The sequence below is a fragment of the Alligator mississippiensis genome, chromosome 15 (assembly GCF_030867095.1).
Source record: "Alligator mississippiensis isolate rAllMis1 chromosome 15, rAllMis1, whole genome shotgun sequence".
Taxonomy (NCBI): domain Eukaryota; kingdom Metazoa; phylum Chordata; order Crocodylia; family Alligatoridae; genus Alligator; species Alligator mississippiensis.
Window position 1 is genome coordinate 4,590,880 of NC_081838.1, and position 17,100 is coordinate 4,607,979.

Consider the following 17,100-nt stretch of genomic DNA (forward strand, 5'->3'; position numbering starts at 1 on the left):
TCCACATGCTCCCTCTCTCTGCCTGTCTGTCTGCCCACACACCCTTTCCATCTTATCTGTCTATCCATCTAGCCCTCCATCCCCCATATCCCCATTCTGTCTGTCGGTCTGTCTGTCTATCCATCTACCTCCCACACACCCTTTATCTTTCACCTATCTATTTGTCTATCTGTCCATCCCCCCATACACCCCTTCTGTCTACATATCTATCCAACCATCCCACAGCACACCCCCTCTGTCATCTGTCTATCTGTCCATCAACCCATACCTTCTCTGTCTGTCTGTCCATCCATCCCCCACACATCCACCCTGCCTGTTTCTTTGTCTCTCCATTCGCATACACCAGGGGTGGGCAAAATGTGGCCTGGGGGCCAGATGCAGCCTGCCAGGCCATTCTATCCGGCCTGCAGGGACCCTAAAAAAATTAGAAAATTAATATTTATCTGCCCCTGGCTGCCTATCATGTGGCCCTCCATGGCTTGCCAAAACTCAGTATCGGCCCTCCGCCCAAAATAATTGCTCACCCCTGACATACACCCTCTGTCTGTCTGTCTTCCCACAGTCTGTTTGTCTGTTATCCATCCATCCCCCGCCACACCGTCCCTCTATCCATGTATCTATCTGTCCCCCACACCCTCTCCATCTGTCTGCCTGTCCATCCATCCCCCACGTACCCACTGTCTATCTCTGTCTATCCCTTCACACACCCCTTCCATCTTATCCAACTATCCAGCCATGCCCCCTCTGTCTGTCTGTCTGTCTGTCTGTCTGTCTGTCTATCTATCTATCTATCTATCTATCTATCTATCTATCTATCTATCTATCCCTTCACACACCCCTTCCATTTTATCCATCCATCCATCCCCTACATCCCCTCTAATTCTGTCCATCCATCCATCCTCCATTTATCCCCCTGTAAGCCCCTCAGTCAATCTGTCTATCATTCAATCCCTCCATATGCGCACACATCTTCTGTCTTTCTATTTAGCTAACTATCCATCTATCCCCCAACAACTTGCCTATCTGTCCATCCATCCTTCCCCACACTCCTTTTTTATCTATTGGAGGAGGGGGCTGGGAGCCCAGACACATTCTCTCCAGCTCTGGGAAGACAGTGGGGCCTAGGGGCTGAGAGCAGGCCCGGATGCCTGGGTTCTCTCCAGCTTTGGGAGGGTGGGGGCTGCAAGGTTACAGCTGTAGCAGCTAAGGATGGAACCCAGGCATCCCGGCTCCCAGCTCCCCCCTGCTCTACCCCACCATCCCCCTCTCCCTTCCCGGAGCTGGGAAGAGAGAGAACCCAGGAGATCTGTGGCTTGTTAAAAAAAACCAAAAAAACCCCTCCACTGCTAATTATTTTGCTCATTTCATGCTATTTGCATGCGCTTTATCTCAGCTCTGGCTGCACCCAGGTATGCAAATCTCTCTGAATATGATTACTGCCTTAAAGAGACGTGCACCTCATAGGAGACTTGCTGGAAAACCCAGGCTTGCCAAGGTTACTGGTACCAATCTTCCTGGAAGATGGACATCCAGATGAGGGTATTTGAGTGCAATTAGCAAGGTCCCCTTGTTAGGGGAGAGATGCAGGTTCCAGGCCTGGGGAGCAATTGGAGTGGGATGGGTTTTTCTGGATACATGGGAAGGAGCTATCCATATGTGGTGAATTACACATTTTGTGGGCAAAAATGATGAATTGGGAAATTAAGTTGAGGGTTGCAGAGGGGGGAAGAAATAGTGGGGGTTGGGTGGTTGCACAGAGCCCGGTGCCCCTGACCCCAGCCTGGGGAGTCTGTACAGTGCCCAGCGCCCCCCAGTCCTGGCTTAGGGGATCTGTATTGCACCCAGTGCCCTCATCTGGGCCTGGGGGTTTGTACAGCACCCAGAGCCCCCCAGTCTCGGCCTTGGGGGCTCTGTACAGTGCTGGCCACCTCCTGGTCCCAGCCTGGGGGGGTCTGTACAGCCTCTGGTGCCCCCTTATCCCAGCCTCAGAGGTCTGTACAGCACTCATTGTCCCCTAGTCCCAGCCTGGGGGGTCTTTACAGTGCACAGTGCCCCTCCCCATCCCAGCGCGCGGGGGGGGGGGGGCAGGGCAATTAGTACAGCACCCAGTGCCCTCTGATCCTGGCCTGGGGGGTCTGGACAGGAACTGTTGCCCCCCAATCTTAACCCAGTGGGTCTGTACAGGGCCTGGTGCCCCCAATCCCGGCCAGTGGGGGGTCTGTCCAGCACCTGGCATCCCCAATCTTGGTCTGGGGGCTCTGTACAGAGCCCAGCATGCTGGAGACCCCCGGCAGACCCCAGACATCTCCCCTCCTTCCCCCTCCCTGCCCTGCAACTGCCTCTATTGATCAGCTTCTTCAGTCAATAGTAATTAGCTGGCCCCTGGGGCCACTCAAAGCCAGGCTCCCTAAGGAAGCTGGTGGGGAGGGGGGGCGGAGAAGAAGGCTGTGCTTGGGCCTTATCCTGCTTGGGTGCTGAGTCCCCTTGTGGTGTGGTCAAGACCCCAGCCCCACTTACAGCTCCTGCTCCCCTCTTGAGGGCATTGTAGCTTGGCTCTGGGTGTACAGCACCTAGTGTGGAGGTCTCTGACTGAGGTTGGGGGGGGTGGGCACCGTAGGAGTTTGGGTCTTGCAGTCACCAAACAGATCGAACCCAGGCGTCTGGACTCTCAGCCCCTGCTCTGGACCCTCCAGACACCAATCCCCTTGCTGAGTGCCTTGCTGAGTGGGGAGAGAACCCAGGAGTCTGGGCTCTTAGCTCCCCCTGCTCTCACCTCCCAGACCCCCCCCCCAGCTGAGACAACCCAGGTGCCCGCCCCCACCCCCACTTGTTCTTACCTTCCTCTTCTGTCTCACGCCTGCCCCTCCCCACCCAGCAGAACTCTCTTTCAGGGCAGCAGAGTCCCCCTGGGATGGGGCCTGTGGGGGCACAGCTCAGACCCGTCGCAGCTCCATTGTCAGCAGCTAACGAGGCCCTGCCAGCCCCTGGCCCGGGCACACACGACCTCTCATGGTTCCAGCTCTGGCTCCCAGTTCAGGGGCAGCGGCACAGGAGGGAGGATCTGAATCTCAGTGGCATTGTGGGCTGCCAGCCTGGTTGGGAGTGGGGCGGCTCTGGGGCTGGCCTTCCCTGGGGAGAAAGGATGGGTGTGTTAATGAGATGGAGAGTGCGGGGCAGGTGGGGGCGGGGGGACCGCAAACAAAGGATGGATGTAATGATGTATAGAGCGGGATTGGGGTGTGCACACATGTGCGCGCACACATACACACGACCCAGGCCTCCGGGACACACACACCGGACACACACAGACACGGAACCCAGGCCACCCATGCACACGCACATGCACGTGCACATTGAGGATGTAGGCCTCCAGGACACACATGCACATACACGGGACTGAGGCACCCAGGATAAACATGTGCACACATATGGAACCCTGGCATATGGGTCACACATGCAAACGCACACAGAGAACCTAGGCATCCAGGACGTACATACACAGGCGTCTGCCCCCCTCCCCCCCAGTACGTGGGGCTACTGGAGTCTGGGCAGAGCTGAGTTGTGGCTGCTTCCGGGCTGAGGCCTTGAGGGCACTGGGCAGGCAGGGGCACTGGGAGCCCGGACGTCTGGGTTCTCTCTCCCTGGCCCCGCTCTTCCCCTGCCTGACAGAGCAGTAATTAAACCACAGTCGGTGAATTAGGACTTGATTAAATTTTTTATGGGCAGTTTAATTGGGCTTTCAGGAAGCTCTGCTGGGACCTGCTGGCAATGTGCCCCTCCCCCAGTGGGGCCCTTACTTCCGACCTGTAGCCCCCTGCCCCCCCAACTCTGCTGGTGCCCTTCACTCCTGACCTGAAGCCCCCCCCCACTCCCCCAGCCCTGCCAGTGCCCCTCACTCCCAACCCGCAGCCCCCTGGCCTGGCACCTGGGCTCTCAGCTCCCGTTTTATCATTCATCTCACCCCACTTCAAGTGTCAAGGAGAGAACCCAGGTGTTTGGGGCTCCCAGCCCCCCGTCCCTGCCATTCTGAGACTCATTCACTTGAGTGTGAAGGACCAGTCAATACTGTCCAGGCCATAGAGGTGACAGTGTCTCCACCCCACCCCAAACCTCTTCTGCCCAGAGCATCCCCCAGTCTCTTCCATTCCTTACTGGGATCTAGCTCCAATGTAACCTCGGCCCCCCTGTCTGCCCCTGGTGCCCCTGGGCGGAGCGGGAGTTCATGTGGATGCATGATTCATGTGGAGGATAACAGCCCTATGGCTGCTGCTAGCTGGGCCCCTTTGGGAGCCTCGCAGAAAGGCTGCGGTAGGGGCCCACATCCCCCTGGTGTGGGGCAGGTGGCACCTCTGGTCCCATGATCTCGGCTTGGGGATCTGTACAGCTCCCAGTGCCCCTGGTCTCAGCCTAGGGGGTCTGTACAGTGCCCAGCATTCCCGCAATCCCAGGCTGGGGGGTGTACAATGCCCAACGCCCCCCAGTCCTGGCCTGGGGGGTGTGTACAGCGCCTGGTGCTCCCCGATCTCGGCAGTGGTTCCATGATGTGAGCGAGGCTGGTGCAGCTGCTGTTTACACCAGGTACTTTATTTGCCCTGTGGGTTTGGCTAATTTGCCCCTGAGGGCAGCGCTCTCCTCCCTCAACTCCCCCCCAAACTGGTCCACGCTGGTTCTCTTTACTGGGGGGCCTGTTTATCCAGCTTGTGGGTCCCAGTGCCTCACCCCCCACCCCCAAGCCCCTTGCCTGGGAACCTGGTGTGACGTGTCCCCCTCCCAGGGCTCTTGGTTTGCCTCACAGAGCTGCCCCCTGGGATGTTGCCAGGATACCAGCCTCAGCGGGGGCTCTCCAGAGACCCCCCAAAGGAGGTGAAAACAAAGGGCACGTGATAGGATAGAGCCCAGGTGTCCCGGCCCCCAGCCCAGGAGGCCCCACTCCCCTCCCAGGCCTGGGAGAGAGCCCAGGGCCCGGGACCCAGCCATGCCAGCCCCCACTCCCCTCCTAGAGCATGGAGAGAACCCAGGCGTCCAGGCTCCCAGGCTAGCCTCCCAGACCCCACTCTGCCCCCAGAGCTGGGAAAGAACCTAGGGGTGTCCAGGCCCCTGCCCCCACTGCTCTCACCCCCCTGCCCCAGCTGCCCATCCCTTTCCCGACCCTCCCAGGTTTGGGGGAGAATCCAGGCTCCCAGGTCTCCTAGCTATAACCCCCCAACCCCCACTGCATCTGGGCTCCCAGCCCCAGACCCCACTTCCCATCAGAGCTGGAGAAAACCCAGGTGTCCGGGCTCCCAGCTGCCACTGCTGTAACCCCCCAGCCCCCAATGTCCCCTCGAAGCTGGAAAGAACCCAGGCATTTGGGCTTCCAGCTGCCAGTACTGTAAACCCCCAGCCCCCACTCCTCTCCCAGAGAACCCAGGCATCCGGGCTCTCAACCCCCTCTTCCCCCCCATCCACCAGCCCTGACTCCCCTTTCAGAGCTGGAGAGACCCCAGGCATCCGGGCTCCCAGACCCACACAGTCCAGGCCCTTATTAACGCGACTAATTAAACACAGAGATATGCCCCCCCCCCCCCCCCACTGGACTCCTGGGTTCCAGCCTCACCACCTGTCTCCCCATCCCTACCAACACCACTGATGTCCTTGAGAACCCAGTGCTGGGTTGCGGCTGGCTCTGGGGTGGGCATCGGGGCTGGGTATAACAGAGCCCGTCACCCAGCACTGGGGTTTAGCCAGCTCTTGGGGGGTGTCAGGGCTGGGGATACAGGGCCCCTCACTGAGATGCAGCTGGTTCTGGGGTGGACTGTGAGAGCAGCTGAGCAGAACAGAGGCAGCCAGCTCTGGGAGGATGTCGGGGATGGGGATCTGGGTCTTCTCACCTGGGGAAACTGAGGCACACCCCCAGCCCTCTGTGCAGCTCAGAGTGCCTGGCTCAGCATCCCCCATGCCCGGCGCCGCCCTGGGTGTCTCCACTGGCTGTGACCTCTGCAGAGATGCTGCGGCTGTAACCCAAGAGTCCCCGCAGACCCCCGCCCCGAAGATGATGGCTTGGTGAAACTCGATCCCCTCCCCTGCCTGCCACAGCACCCCCACCCCGCTCCCGGGCCTGCCACCTATGAAGAAGGTGGGGTCTACAGCTGCCCCATTTACTCTGCATTTGCCTGGCACCCCCCTGATTCTGGCCTGGGGGGTCTGAACAGTGTTTGGCACCCCCCAGTCCCAGCCTAGAGGGTCTGTACAGCACCTGGCACCCCCAGATCCTGGCGGGGGGGGGGGTCTGTACAGTGCCTGGTGTTCCCCAGTCCCAGCCGGGGGTCTGTACAGCGCCCCTCGACCCCAGCCTGGAGGGTCTTTGTGCTGTCGTCAGTGCAGTAGCGGTAGACTAGGATGGAGCTCCCTGAGTAACTGGTCCATGGGCAAGTTGGTAGCTGGCACTGAGAGCCGCTGGCAGGCGGGGGGTCTCCCCAGAGGCTGCCCCTGGGGGGCAGGGATGGTAAACATGCCCCCCAGTGGGGATATTTACAGCCTGGTTCCTACCCCCATGGGCATCTTGGCCCAGCCAGGGCTTGTTACCATAGCAGTGGGGGGAAATCCCTGGGCACAGCCCACATCCCCCCTCCCGCAAGTAGGCTGTTACCATGCTGTTTTGTTAGCAGGAGCCTTAATGAGGCATCTATGGGATACAAGGAAGATATGGACTGCCCTGACTCCCCCCCAGGCCAGGATCAGGGGTGCCACGTACTGTACAAATGCCCCCTGGCTGGGATTAAGGGTACCAGGTGCTGTACAGACCCCCAAGGCTAGGATCAGGAGGTACTGTATAGACCACCCCCAGGCTAAGACTGGGGACGCCAGGTGCTGTACAGACCCCCAAGCCGAGACTGGGGGTGCCAGGTGCTATATACACCCCCCAGGCTGGGATCAGGGGGCACTGGGCACTGCACAGACCCCCAGGCTGGGACTGGGGGTGCTGGGGGCCTGGCAGGAGGGAGGCGCTGGGAGGAAGCGGGTCCCTTTGTGCCTCGCAGCTGCTCTGCACTTGGAGCAGGACGAGGGGGCGTCATAATAGTCCCCTCTCATCTCCAGCCTCAAAGGCCCCTTTGTCCCCAGTCTGGCTCCTTCCTGGCTTCTCAGAGCAGGAGCTCCCCCCCATACCCCCACCCTCTCCCTCCCCAGCTCCAGCAGGGGAGGGGAGACCCTGCCCCACCCCCAGAGCCAAGATTGGGAAAGAACCCAGGTGTCCCGGCTCCCAGCCCCCATGCTGTAACCAGCCAGTGCCACTCCCCTTCCAGAGCTGCAAAGAGCCCAGGCGTCTGGGTCCCAACTCAAACCCTCCAGCCCCCACTCCCCTTCCCAAGCTGGAAAGAACTCAGGTGTCCGGGGTCCCAGCCCCCCACTGTTCTAACCCACCAGACCCTACACACCTCCCAGAGCTGCAGAGAACCAGGTGTCCGGGCTCCCAGCTTCCCCTGCTCTGATGCTTCAGTTCCCACTCCCCTCCTAGAGAAACCAGGTGTCTGAGCTCCTCCTGCTCTAAGCCCCCAGCCCCTACTCCCCTCCCAGAGATGCAGAAAACGCAGGTGTCTGGACCCTCAGTACCCCACCCCCCCTCAACCCCCCAGCCCCCACTCGCTTTCCTGATCTGGACACCACAAACATACAGGTCCTGGCACAGTAACATCCCCCTGGCTGTGACTAAGGCAACCATGAAATATTCAGGATGTACAGCACCAAGCACACAGGGATCAAGGAATTAGCATGGAGCCGACTTCCCTGCGTCTGCCCCCTCAGGGTTGAGGACAAAGCTGTATCTACCCCTGTCCTGGAAGCATCTGCAGCCCATTTTGGGGTGCTCCTATTAGCAGCAATACAGCAGTATCAGGGACCTCCTTAGTGCTAGAGGCCCCAGTGTTGGGGATCTGCTATTAGTAGCAATACAGTCATAATCATTGTGAGGTGGGTGTGCTGTTGCCAGCAATACCATAGTACCCTGTGGTGGGGGGGCATTTTGCAAGCCATTCTATTAGCAGCAATACTGTTGTTCCCTTGGGTCCCATTGGGGGCTGTTTGCTATTAGTGGGATTACTCCACCCAGACTTCATTATGGGGGTGTGCACTATTAGCAGCAGTATGGTAGTACACAGGGGGGCCATTCTGAGGGCCATGCTATTAGCAACAATACACTGGTACCCAAAGCCCCACTGGGGGCTTTGTGCTATTAGTGGCAATATGGTAGCACCCAAGCCTCATTGTGGGGTGCGTGCTGTTAGTTGCAATACAGTAATACCCCCACATGCTGGGGCACTATTAGCAGCGATATGGTAGCGCATCCTCTCCAGGGGCTTCATTTTGTGGTGTACACTCTTAGCTGCATTACAGTAGATCCAGGCGTCATTATGGGCAAAAGTTTTAGCAGCATTATGGTAACATCTGGGGGGTCCCCTCACCCGCTGCTCTGTCTCCAGCCACACTAGTGACCCCAGTTCACACTAGTGACCCTAACTCTTCCTCTTGACCCCTAGATCTCACTAGTGACACTTAGCTCACACGGACACCCAGCTTACACTAATGACAATTACCTCACACTCGTGACACCCAGCCTGTACCGCAGTCCCCAGTTAGCACTGGTGTAGCCACCTCACACTAGTGACAGTTAGCTTGCCCTAGTGACATTCAGCTTGCACTAGTGACCCCCAGATTGCACTAGGGACAGTCACCTTGCACTAGAGACCCCCAACTTGCCCTCATGATCTCTAGGTCTCCCAAGTGAGACTCAGCTCACACAATCAGTTTGCACTAGTGACCCCCAGATTTCACTAGTCACACCCAGCCACACAAGTGACAGTCTACTTGTACTAGTGACTTCCAGCCACACTAGTGACACCCAGATCACACCAGCAAATCCCAGTCCACACGAGTGACCCCCCCCCAGGAATACTAGTGACACCCACCTTGCACTAGTCATACATAGCTACATTAGTGAGACCTGGCTGCACTAGTGATACACAGCTCATGCTAGGAAGTCTCAGCTCCCACTGAGCCTAGCCCAGCTCACACAACTGATCCCCAAGCATGCTGGTGCCCCCACCTTGCACCAGTGATTCTTAGCTTGTGTAATACCAAGCCACAGTAGTGATACCCAGCTCACACTAGTGGCACACACTGACCCCCTGAGCTTGCACAACTGACATGCACCTGACATGAGTGAAACAAAATACAGGTGCAGGGATATGGCGCCCCTGTCTCACAGCTGCGCTAGTGAAAACATGTTGCACGGGGAAGGGGGCAAAGAGGCTTGCATTGATTTCTACTACAAGAGGTGTGGGGAGGTGGGGCTTGGCTTGTCCATCAGCTGCTCCATCTAAGCGGCACACTCGTGATGGCTCACGCCAAGCGTGTCACACAAGGGAACTGGTGTCTTGCACCAGCATTGGTAGTGAATGCCAGACCATGCTCCGGGGCTGAGATTGGGGCTCTGTCACACCATGGGAGGCTGACAGCTGTTTTGCCTTCAGGGGAAACTGAGGCACAAGTATTGCAGCTCCTCACATGTACCATCCCGGGAGTTCATGAGCACACAGCTTCCAGCCTGGGGACCCAGGCATCCAGGCTGCCAGCCCCCCTCCGCCAGTGTTGATCCAGTGGGGTGGGGGGCAAGGGCAACCGCAAGAACTCCTTGCACAAGATGCTTAGCGCATCTCATGCACACTCATGCATGGTACAGTAGTGCGAGGCAGTGCATGAAAGAGCCAGAGGCACTGGCAGGACTTGTGCAAGGTGTCAGTGGAAAGAACACAGGAGGGTGGTGAAAATCATGTGAATCAGCACCAAACATGAGGCAGTGGTGAAAATGTGTGAGGTAGGGTTGGGAGCAGGGCAGCCTCATGCAACCAGGGGCAGGTAATGGCAGGGGAGGGGATGGGGGGGGCACAGTGTGGATGGAGGAGGGAATAGTGCGAGGCAGTGGGGATGAGTCATGTCAGTAGTGAACCGTGCGAGGTGCCTGTGGAACTAGTGTAAGGTGATGGGGAGTCATGGCTGCCACAGCTGTTTGGACCCCATTGTGCGAAGCGGCCTGGGCATCAGGCTGGGGGATGGCACGGGTGGAGACACCGTGTGAAACCCTCGTGTTAGGATACAGTGGTGATTGTGCAAGGGTGAGGGGGGCTGGAAAGATCCTCAGGGAGGCGTGTGGTCTCCCGGAGCTGGATGAAACCCAGGTGTCTGGGCCCCTCAGCCCCTGTTCCCCAGCCCTGCAGGTGCCCATCACTTCTGAGCTGCAGCCCCCTGCCCCCCCAGCCCTGCTGGTGCCCCTCACTCCCAGCCCGCAGCCCCTTCATGCTCATCCCCTGTGCAAGGCCTAGCAGCCGTCTCCTCGCACGGCGTGCCGGGTGGAGGGGGCGGGCAGCGGGGCCTGGCGTTAATTAGCGGCACATGTTGTTTCCTCGTTAGGCGAATGAAATAATTGCAGCTCTAGGAAATTACCCGGAGGAGGAAGCCGGCGCCGACGTGTCAGACGCATCCACGGCGGGGGGGGGCACGTGCGAGGCAGGCACGTGTGGGTGTGACACGAGCACATGGTGCCAATGGGCGTTGTGGGGCCAGGGTAAGGGGAGTGTGACCGGATTATGCAGTGACAGGAGGGTGAGAGAGGCACCGTGTGTGTGTGTGTCTGCATGTGCCCTGGGTGCCTGGGTTCCATGTGCGTGTTGCTGGCTGTGGGACCTGCATCTGTCACTGTGCCCACATCATTGTGCGAGTCCCTTTGTACATGGCCACACCCTCCCTTGCACGATGGAGGCTGCCTGGACTCACTGCATGTGTGCACACAATTGCTCCCACTCCCCCTCACACCCTGCCCTGAGCTGCACAGACAGGCAGGCAAATGGGCAGCACACAGAACACGCATGTATGCATGTATGCGACCCCCCCCCAGTGCCCTGAGTGTCATGGAGCAGAGACACAAACAGTTCCAAGGGGGTGATGGCACCAACAATGATTGTTACATCAGCCCCAGGGGTGGGGTCACGAGGGAGCGTGCCAGTCGCACGCACATTCCCTCTCCCCTGTCCCGGCCCTCCTGGTATCCTTCACTCCTGACCTGCACCCCCTTGACCCCCCCAGCCCTGCTGGTGCCCCTTCATTACACTAACTGTGATGGAACTAGGGAAAGAACTGAGGCGTCCTGACCTCCAGCCTCTGTCCAACTTTGTAGCCCCTGCCTCCCCCCCAGAGCTTTAGAGAACCCAGGCGTCTGGCACCATCAGTCCCTCCCACCATAACTGAGCCCTGGCACTGGAGATGAAGCAGTAAAGCAGCTGCTCCATGTGCGTGTGTATGTGTGCATGTGTATTCAAGCATGTGCACATGTGTGTTGATGAATTTGCCGTATCATCATCCGTGCGGCCTGTTTGCCTGCCCACACCCCATGCCAGCACTGAGAAATTAGCTTCTGGCTCTTTAAGGAGGTAGCGAGTCTTCTGCTGGCGCTCACTGTGCTTTATGTATTGTACCCCCGATGCCGGGCACTGTCCAGACCCCCAGGCCGGGATTGGGGGGCACCAGACTCTGTCCAGGCCCTGAGCTAGCCCCTGCCCCTGTACTGCTTAGATAAAGGCTGGGAGGGGAAACTGAGGCACAGAGGGTGCCAGAAATAGAACCCAGGAGTCCTGCCCCCTGCCACAGACTCCTCTCGCACATTTTCTGTGCACAGGTGACATGGGTGCATGTGTGTGTAGGGAGACAGGTGACCTCAGCTGGCACTTGCACACGCCCCTATGAGCGTGTGTAAGTGTGTATCACAGCCAGTGCTGCTTCCCCTGCTCCCTGACTGCCCCCCAAGGGGCGGGGAGGGGTTGGGGGGTATGGGTACATGCAGCACCTGGTGCCTTCCCCCCAGAAGGAGTGGACAGTCCACTTCCCTCCCAGAGCTGGAGAGAGCCCAGGCATCTGGGCTCCCACCCCCTGGCTCCACTTTTCTCCCAGAGAACCCAGGCATCTCAGTCCTCCCCACCCTCTTCCTACTCCGGCCCCTGCAGTCTCCCAGCCAAGGCCCAACCCTCGTGCAATGGCCCTGTGCCAGCTCACACTCACTCCTGTTCACTGCTGTTGTGCGAGGAGGTCCCTGATTGGAGGGTGAGGGGAATACTTGGGGTGGGGGATCAGAATTTGCTTTGGAATAAACCGAGTGGCTCTAAACAGCTTTGATCTCACACTTGGGAGCTCTGAAGACAGCCACTAGCTGGGGAAGCTGGGATCCTATAGATATAGGCCCCTGGAGTGTATATTGCTAGCTGGAACCACTGAGGTCTTATATATATGGGCCCCCAGAATGTATATGGGCAGCCAGGACTGCTGAGATCTTATATATATAGGGACCTAAAATATATGTCACCAGATCCAAAAACGTAGATGTCCTAAGTAACTTGTCTCTCATATATGTATACGTACACAAAATACAGCTATCTGGCAAATGCAGCTGCGATCTTATATATATAGGTACCCAAAAATATATCTGTATCCCAGGTAGAGAGCAGCTTGTCTCCTATATATGCATATGTGCCCAAAATACAGGTTTCCAGTCACAGGAGCCCCCCCAAAAATATATCCAAAGTAACTTTCATTATATGTGTGTATGTGCCCAACTCCAGCTCTCTGGCCACAGCAGCTGGGAACTTATATATATACAGCGACAGCTTAGATCACATATAGAGAGAGAAAGAAGAGGGGGGAGAGAAGGCCTGTGTGTGTGTGTGTGTGTGTGTGTGTGTGTGTGTGTGTGTGTGTGTGTGTGCGTGTGTGTGTGTGTGGGCCTTCTCTATATTTATGATCCCAGCCGCTCTGCTCACATATATACACATATATGCACATATACATAAATACATATATAATACCTTAGCTGCCATATGTGTGTGTGTATGACCAGCTATGCACTCTTTCTCTTTATATACATACATATACACATATGTGTGCATGTACCCAAAATGTATATATCCAGCTATAGTAGCTGGCCTCTTATCTATCTATCTATCTGTATACATATATATGTGTGTGTGTATATAGGATATATATGAGGTCTAAGATATTATGTATGTCTTTACATATGTGTGTGTGTATAAGTATGTGTGTGTATGTATGCATGTATGTATGCAAGCCTGTATATGTATATATGTATATGCATGTAAGTATTTGCACGTATCTGACCAGAACATTTGGGATCATAAATACAGAGAAGGTATATCTATCTATCTATCTATCTATCTATCTATCTATCTATCTATCTTCGACTCAGAAGAGCTTGGCTTTTATGTACATGTACATATCCCCAACATGTACATATCCAACCAGAGCCACTGGGATTTATATACATGGGATATGGGATATAGACGCATGGTCACATAATATGTATACAACACATACATACTGCACACACATAATTATATATATGTGTATATATTCACACACACAGGCACACATACGTAAGGGTGTGTGTATACAGCCAGCTAAAAATATCTTAGATGTTGCATATATTATTTGTGTGTGTATATGTATACACACACTTACATATATATGTATATCTGCCTGTTTGCTTGTATATAACCAGCTAGAAACACCTTAGGTCTCACATATAATTTGTGTGTGTGGGTGTGTGTGTGTATACACACATACACAAATACACACACACACATATATGTATATTCATATGTGTGTGTGTATAGTCAGATAAAAACTGGGCTATATACACACACCTTAGATCTTGCATACATTGTGTGTGTTAATGTGTGTACATACATACACATATACACAAACATACTTATGTATATATGTCTGTATATGTATATACCCAGCTAAAAACACCTTAGATCTCACATATTTATGTGCACGTGTGTATATGTATACACACACACACACGCAAGCATATACACATATATAGATGTATATTTGTATGTGTGTATGTATATGGCTAGCTAAAAACAAGTTAATTTCACATATATCATTTATATGTGTGTATACATACACAAACATATATACACACACCTATACACACATATGTGTGTATATTTGTATGTGTGTGTATATAGCCGGCTAAAAACACCTTAGATCTTACATATATCTTATGTACATATATATATCATCACATATATATCAATATATCATATACACAGATGAACACACATCTATCTATCTATCTATCTATCTATCTATCTATCTATCTTAGCTTAGACTTTATCTATAGGTACCCCAAAAATACATATACATGTATATTTATATCACCAGCCAGAGTCGCTGGGATCTCACATACATTTATATCCCCAAAATATCTAGAGCCAGCTGGGCACAGCCTCGATCTTGCCTGAATATGCTGCAAAAATGTATGTATCCATCCAGGACAGCTGGGACCTTGTATCCATGTCTTCCCCTCCTTCCTCAGCCTCCCTAGGTAGATCTGGGCTGGGTGGGGGTGTCTATTCCCCCCCACTGTGGGGCAAATCTGAGAGCAACCCCCCCCCCCCCCCCACTACTGACTTGCTTTGCTTCCCACCCCTGGCATCCAGAAACCAGTACAACCAGTACGCCACAGGCCTGCCCAGTCCCGGCCTCCCAGCCCCATGGGGAGGGGGGACCCATTGGGCTTCTCTCCCTCCCCTGAAATCGAGGGGGTGGGATTTTTCCACCTCCTGGAAGGGGGGTGGAGGAAAGAAGAGTGGGGGAGGGGAAAATGGGTGTGCATGCCTTTTAATCCCCTCATTTTGGGTTCAAAAGAGCCCTTTTTTGGGGGGGGGGGGGGTTGCTTGCAAGCTACATTTTCCCTCGGTCTCTCCCACTTCCCGCCTCTCTCTCTGCCATGAAGTCAGAGCCGGGGTGGAAAGATGGAGAGGGGGGCTATTTTTAAGGGAGGGGGTGGCTAAAGAACCCAGGTGTCCGGGAGACTTGGGGGGTCTGGGGGGGGGGTCTTACCTGGTCAGCTGGAGACAGACCCCGGGGTGGGCAAAGTTTGGGGCTCCGGCTAGCGCAGGTGAATCCAGTCCAACAGGGATGCTGGGGGAAATGGGAGGGACTGGGAGGCCAAGGGGGTGGGGGGAGCTGGGGGTGGGGTCTGGCTGGGGGGGTTGGGGTGTGTACATGCACACGCACACACACGCGTGCACACGGGCTGGGGGCAGCTGGGAGGCTGGGGGGGGCGGATGCGTTGCCGGGGAGGATGCTCTGGTTGCCGGGGCCTGCCTCTCATCGCCCTGGCAACGCTGGACCAGGCCCCCCCCACCTCCCCCTTTGCAGCCAAGATGGCAGCGATGGGGGGGAGGGCCAAGCCCCCCCCCCCAGTGGGGGAAAGGGGCAGGGCCAAGGGGGTAAATCAGTGCTGGGGGGAGTGAATTAAGGGAGTGGGGATGGGGGAGAGCTAGGAAGAGGAGAGCACCCAGGTGTCTGGGGTCCCAGCTCCCCCTGCTCTAACCCTCCAACCCCCACTCCCCCCTGGTCAGAGAACCCCGCAGAACGGGCCCCCACCCCAGCTCCTCACCCCCCTCCGGGAGTGGGGACAGAACCCAGGCTGCCAGGCTTCCAGCCCCCCCTCCCGAAAGCAGGCTGTTAACCCCATCCCTGCCAGGGGATGAGTAAGGAGCCCCGATGCCTGAGTTCTCTCCCTGCTCTGGGAGAGCAGTGGGGGCCAGAGGTGAGAGCAGGGGGGCTGGGAGCCTGGTCGTCTGGGGTCTTTCGGCTGCTTTCTGACCTTCCCCCTCTCAGGCGTGGCCTGCAGCAAGTACCTCAGGTCTCAGTTCTGTCCAGGTGACAATCTGGGGGGCTAGGGCAGGGTGGCTTCCCCTCAGCTCCCCCACCCCTGGAGGTCCCCGTTATACCCAGTCCCTGGCGCCCCCCAGAGCCAGCCGCAGCTTGTTATACCCAGCCTGTGTCCACCCAAGCCAGCTGCAGCCTGTTGTACCCAGTTCCTAGCACCCCCTAGAGCCAGCTGCACCTGTTATGCCCACCCGAGCCAGCTGCAGCCTGTTATACCCAGTCCCCAGAGCCAGCTGCACCCCAGCACTGGTTGAGAGGTCCTGTATGTACCCAGGGTGAAGGGGATCTTTAACTTGGGCAGCAGGGGCTTGTGCTGCCCTCTGGTGGTGCCAGGAGGTATTGCAGGGCTGTGTGTCCTGTCCACCACACTGCAAAGAGGGGAAGGGAGATTCTCTATCTCCCTGGGCTCCCTGGGCAGCACCCGTTCCAGGCTGGCACCCTGGTGAGTGAAAGCAAGAGGCTCGTCACCCACAGAAGGTCATAGTGAGTGTGAAATGGGGTCTGTCCAGCACCCGCCAAGCTCAGCCAGGGGGACTGTATAGTGCCCAGCACCTCCCGATCCTGACCTAGGGGGTCTGTAAAGCACCCAGTGCTCCTGATCCTGGCCTAGGGGGTCTGTAGAGCACCCAGTGCTCCTGATCCTGGCCTAGGGGGTCTGTGCAGCACCTGATGCCCCTGATCCCAGCCTGGGGGGCAGGGGGGGCGGGGGGGTCTGAACAGCACCTGGTGTCCCTGACTCCAGCCTATGGGGGTCTGTACAGCCCCCAGCCCCCGCAGTCTTTGCCTGCAGTGCCCAGTGCCAGTCCTTGTCCTCAGGGGTCCAGGCCATGCCCAGATGCCCCCTCTGCCTCTGCCCTTGAACCCATGCCAGTTCATTTGGCTTCCTTGTGCTTCTGAACTCCAGCCAACTCGTTAGTGGCCTGGTAATTAACAGAGGAGGGCCAGGGAGGGGAGGGGGTCTCAGGGGCTGCTCTGTGGGCATTGTGCCTCAGGCTGATGGGGGTTTGCGGGGGCAACTGGATTACAGCCTGACAGCCCTGCCCCCCCTCCTCCATGACCCCGCCCCTTCTGCATGTTAATGAGCTGCTGCTGTAATTCGGGGAGCCCCAATGTGGCTGGCTCTGGGGTGGACACTGGGGGCTTGGCATGACAGGCTGCAGCTGGCTCTGGGGTGGGCGCTGGGCACGACAGGCTGTGGCTGGCTTTGCGGTGGGCGCTGGCAGCTGGGTATAACAGGTCCCCTTACCCTCCCCACCACCCTCGCTCTCCTGGGTTTCCCCTGCTCCCTCCCTTCATGCCCTGACAATTTGCTGA

At 56.6% G+C, this 17,100-nt stretch overlaps 1 protein-coding gene across 3 annotated transcripts in view; it reads left to right on the forward strand.

Annotated features, from left to right (window-relative positions):
* Nucleotides 1-17,100, forward strand: part of MACROD1 (mono-ADP ribosylhydrolase 1) — a 53,951-nt gene that overhangs the window by 25,398 nt on the left and 11,453 nt on the right. The gene's annotated exons all lie outside the window — the stretch shown is intronic.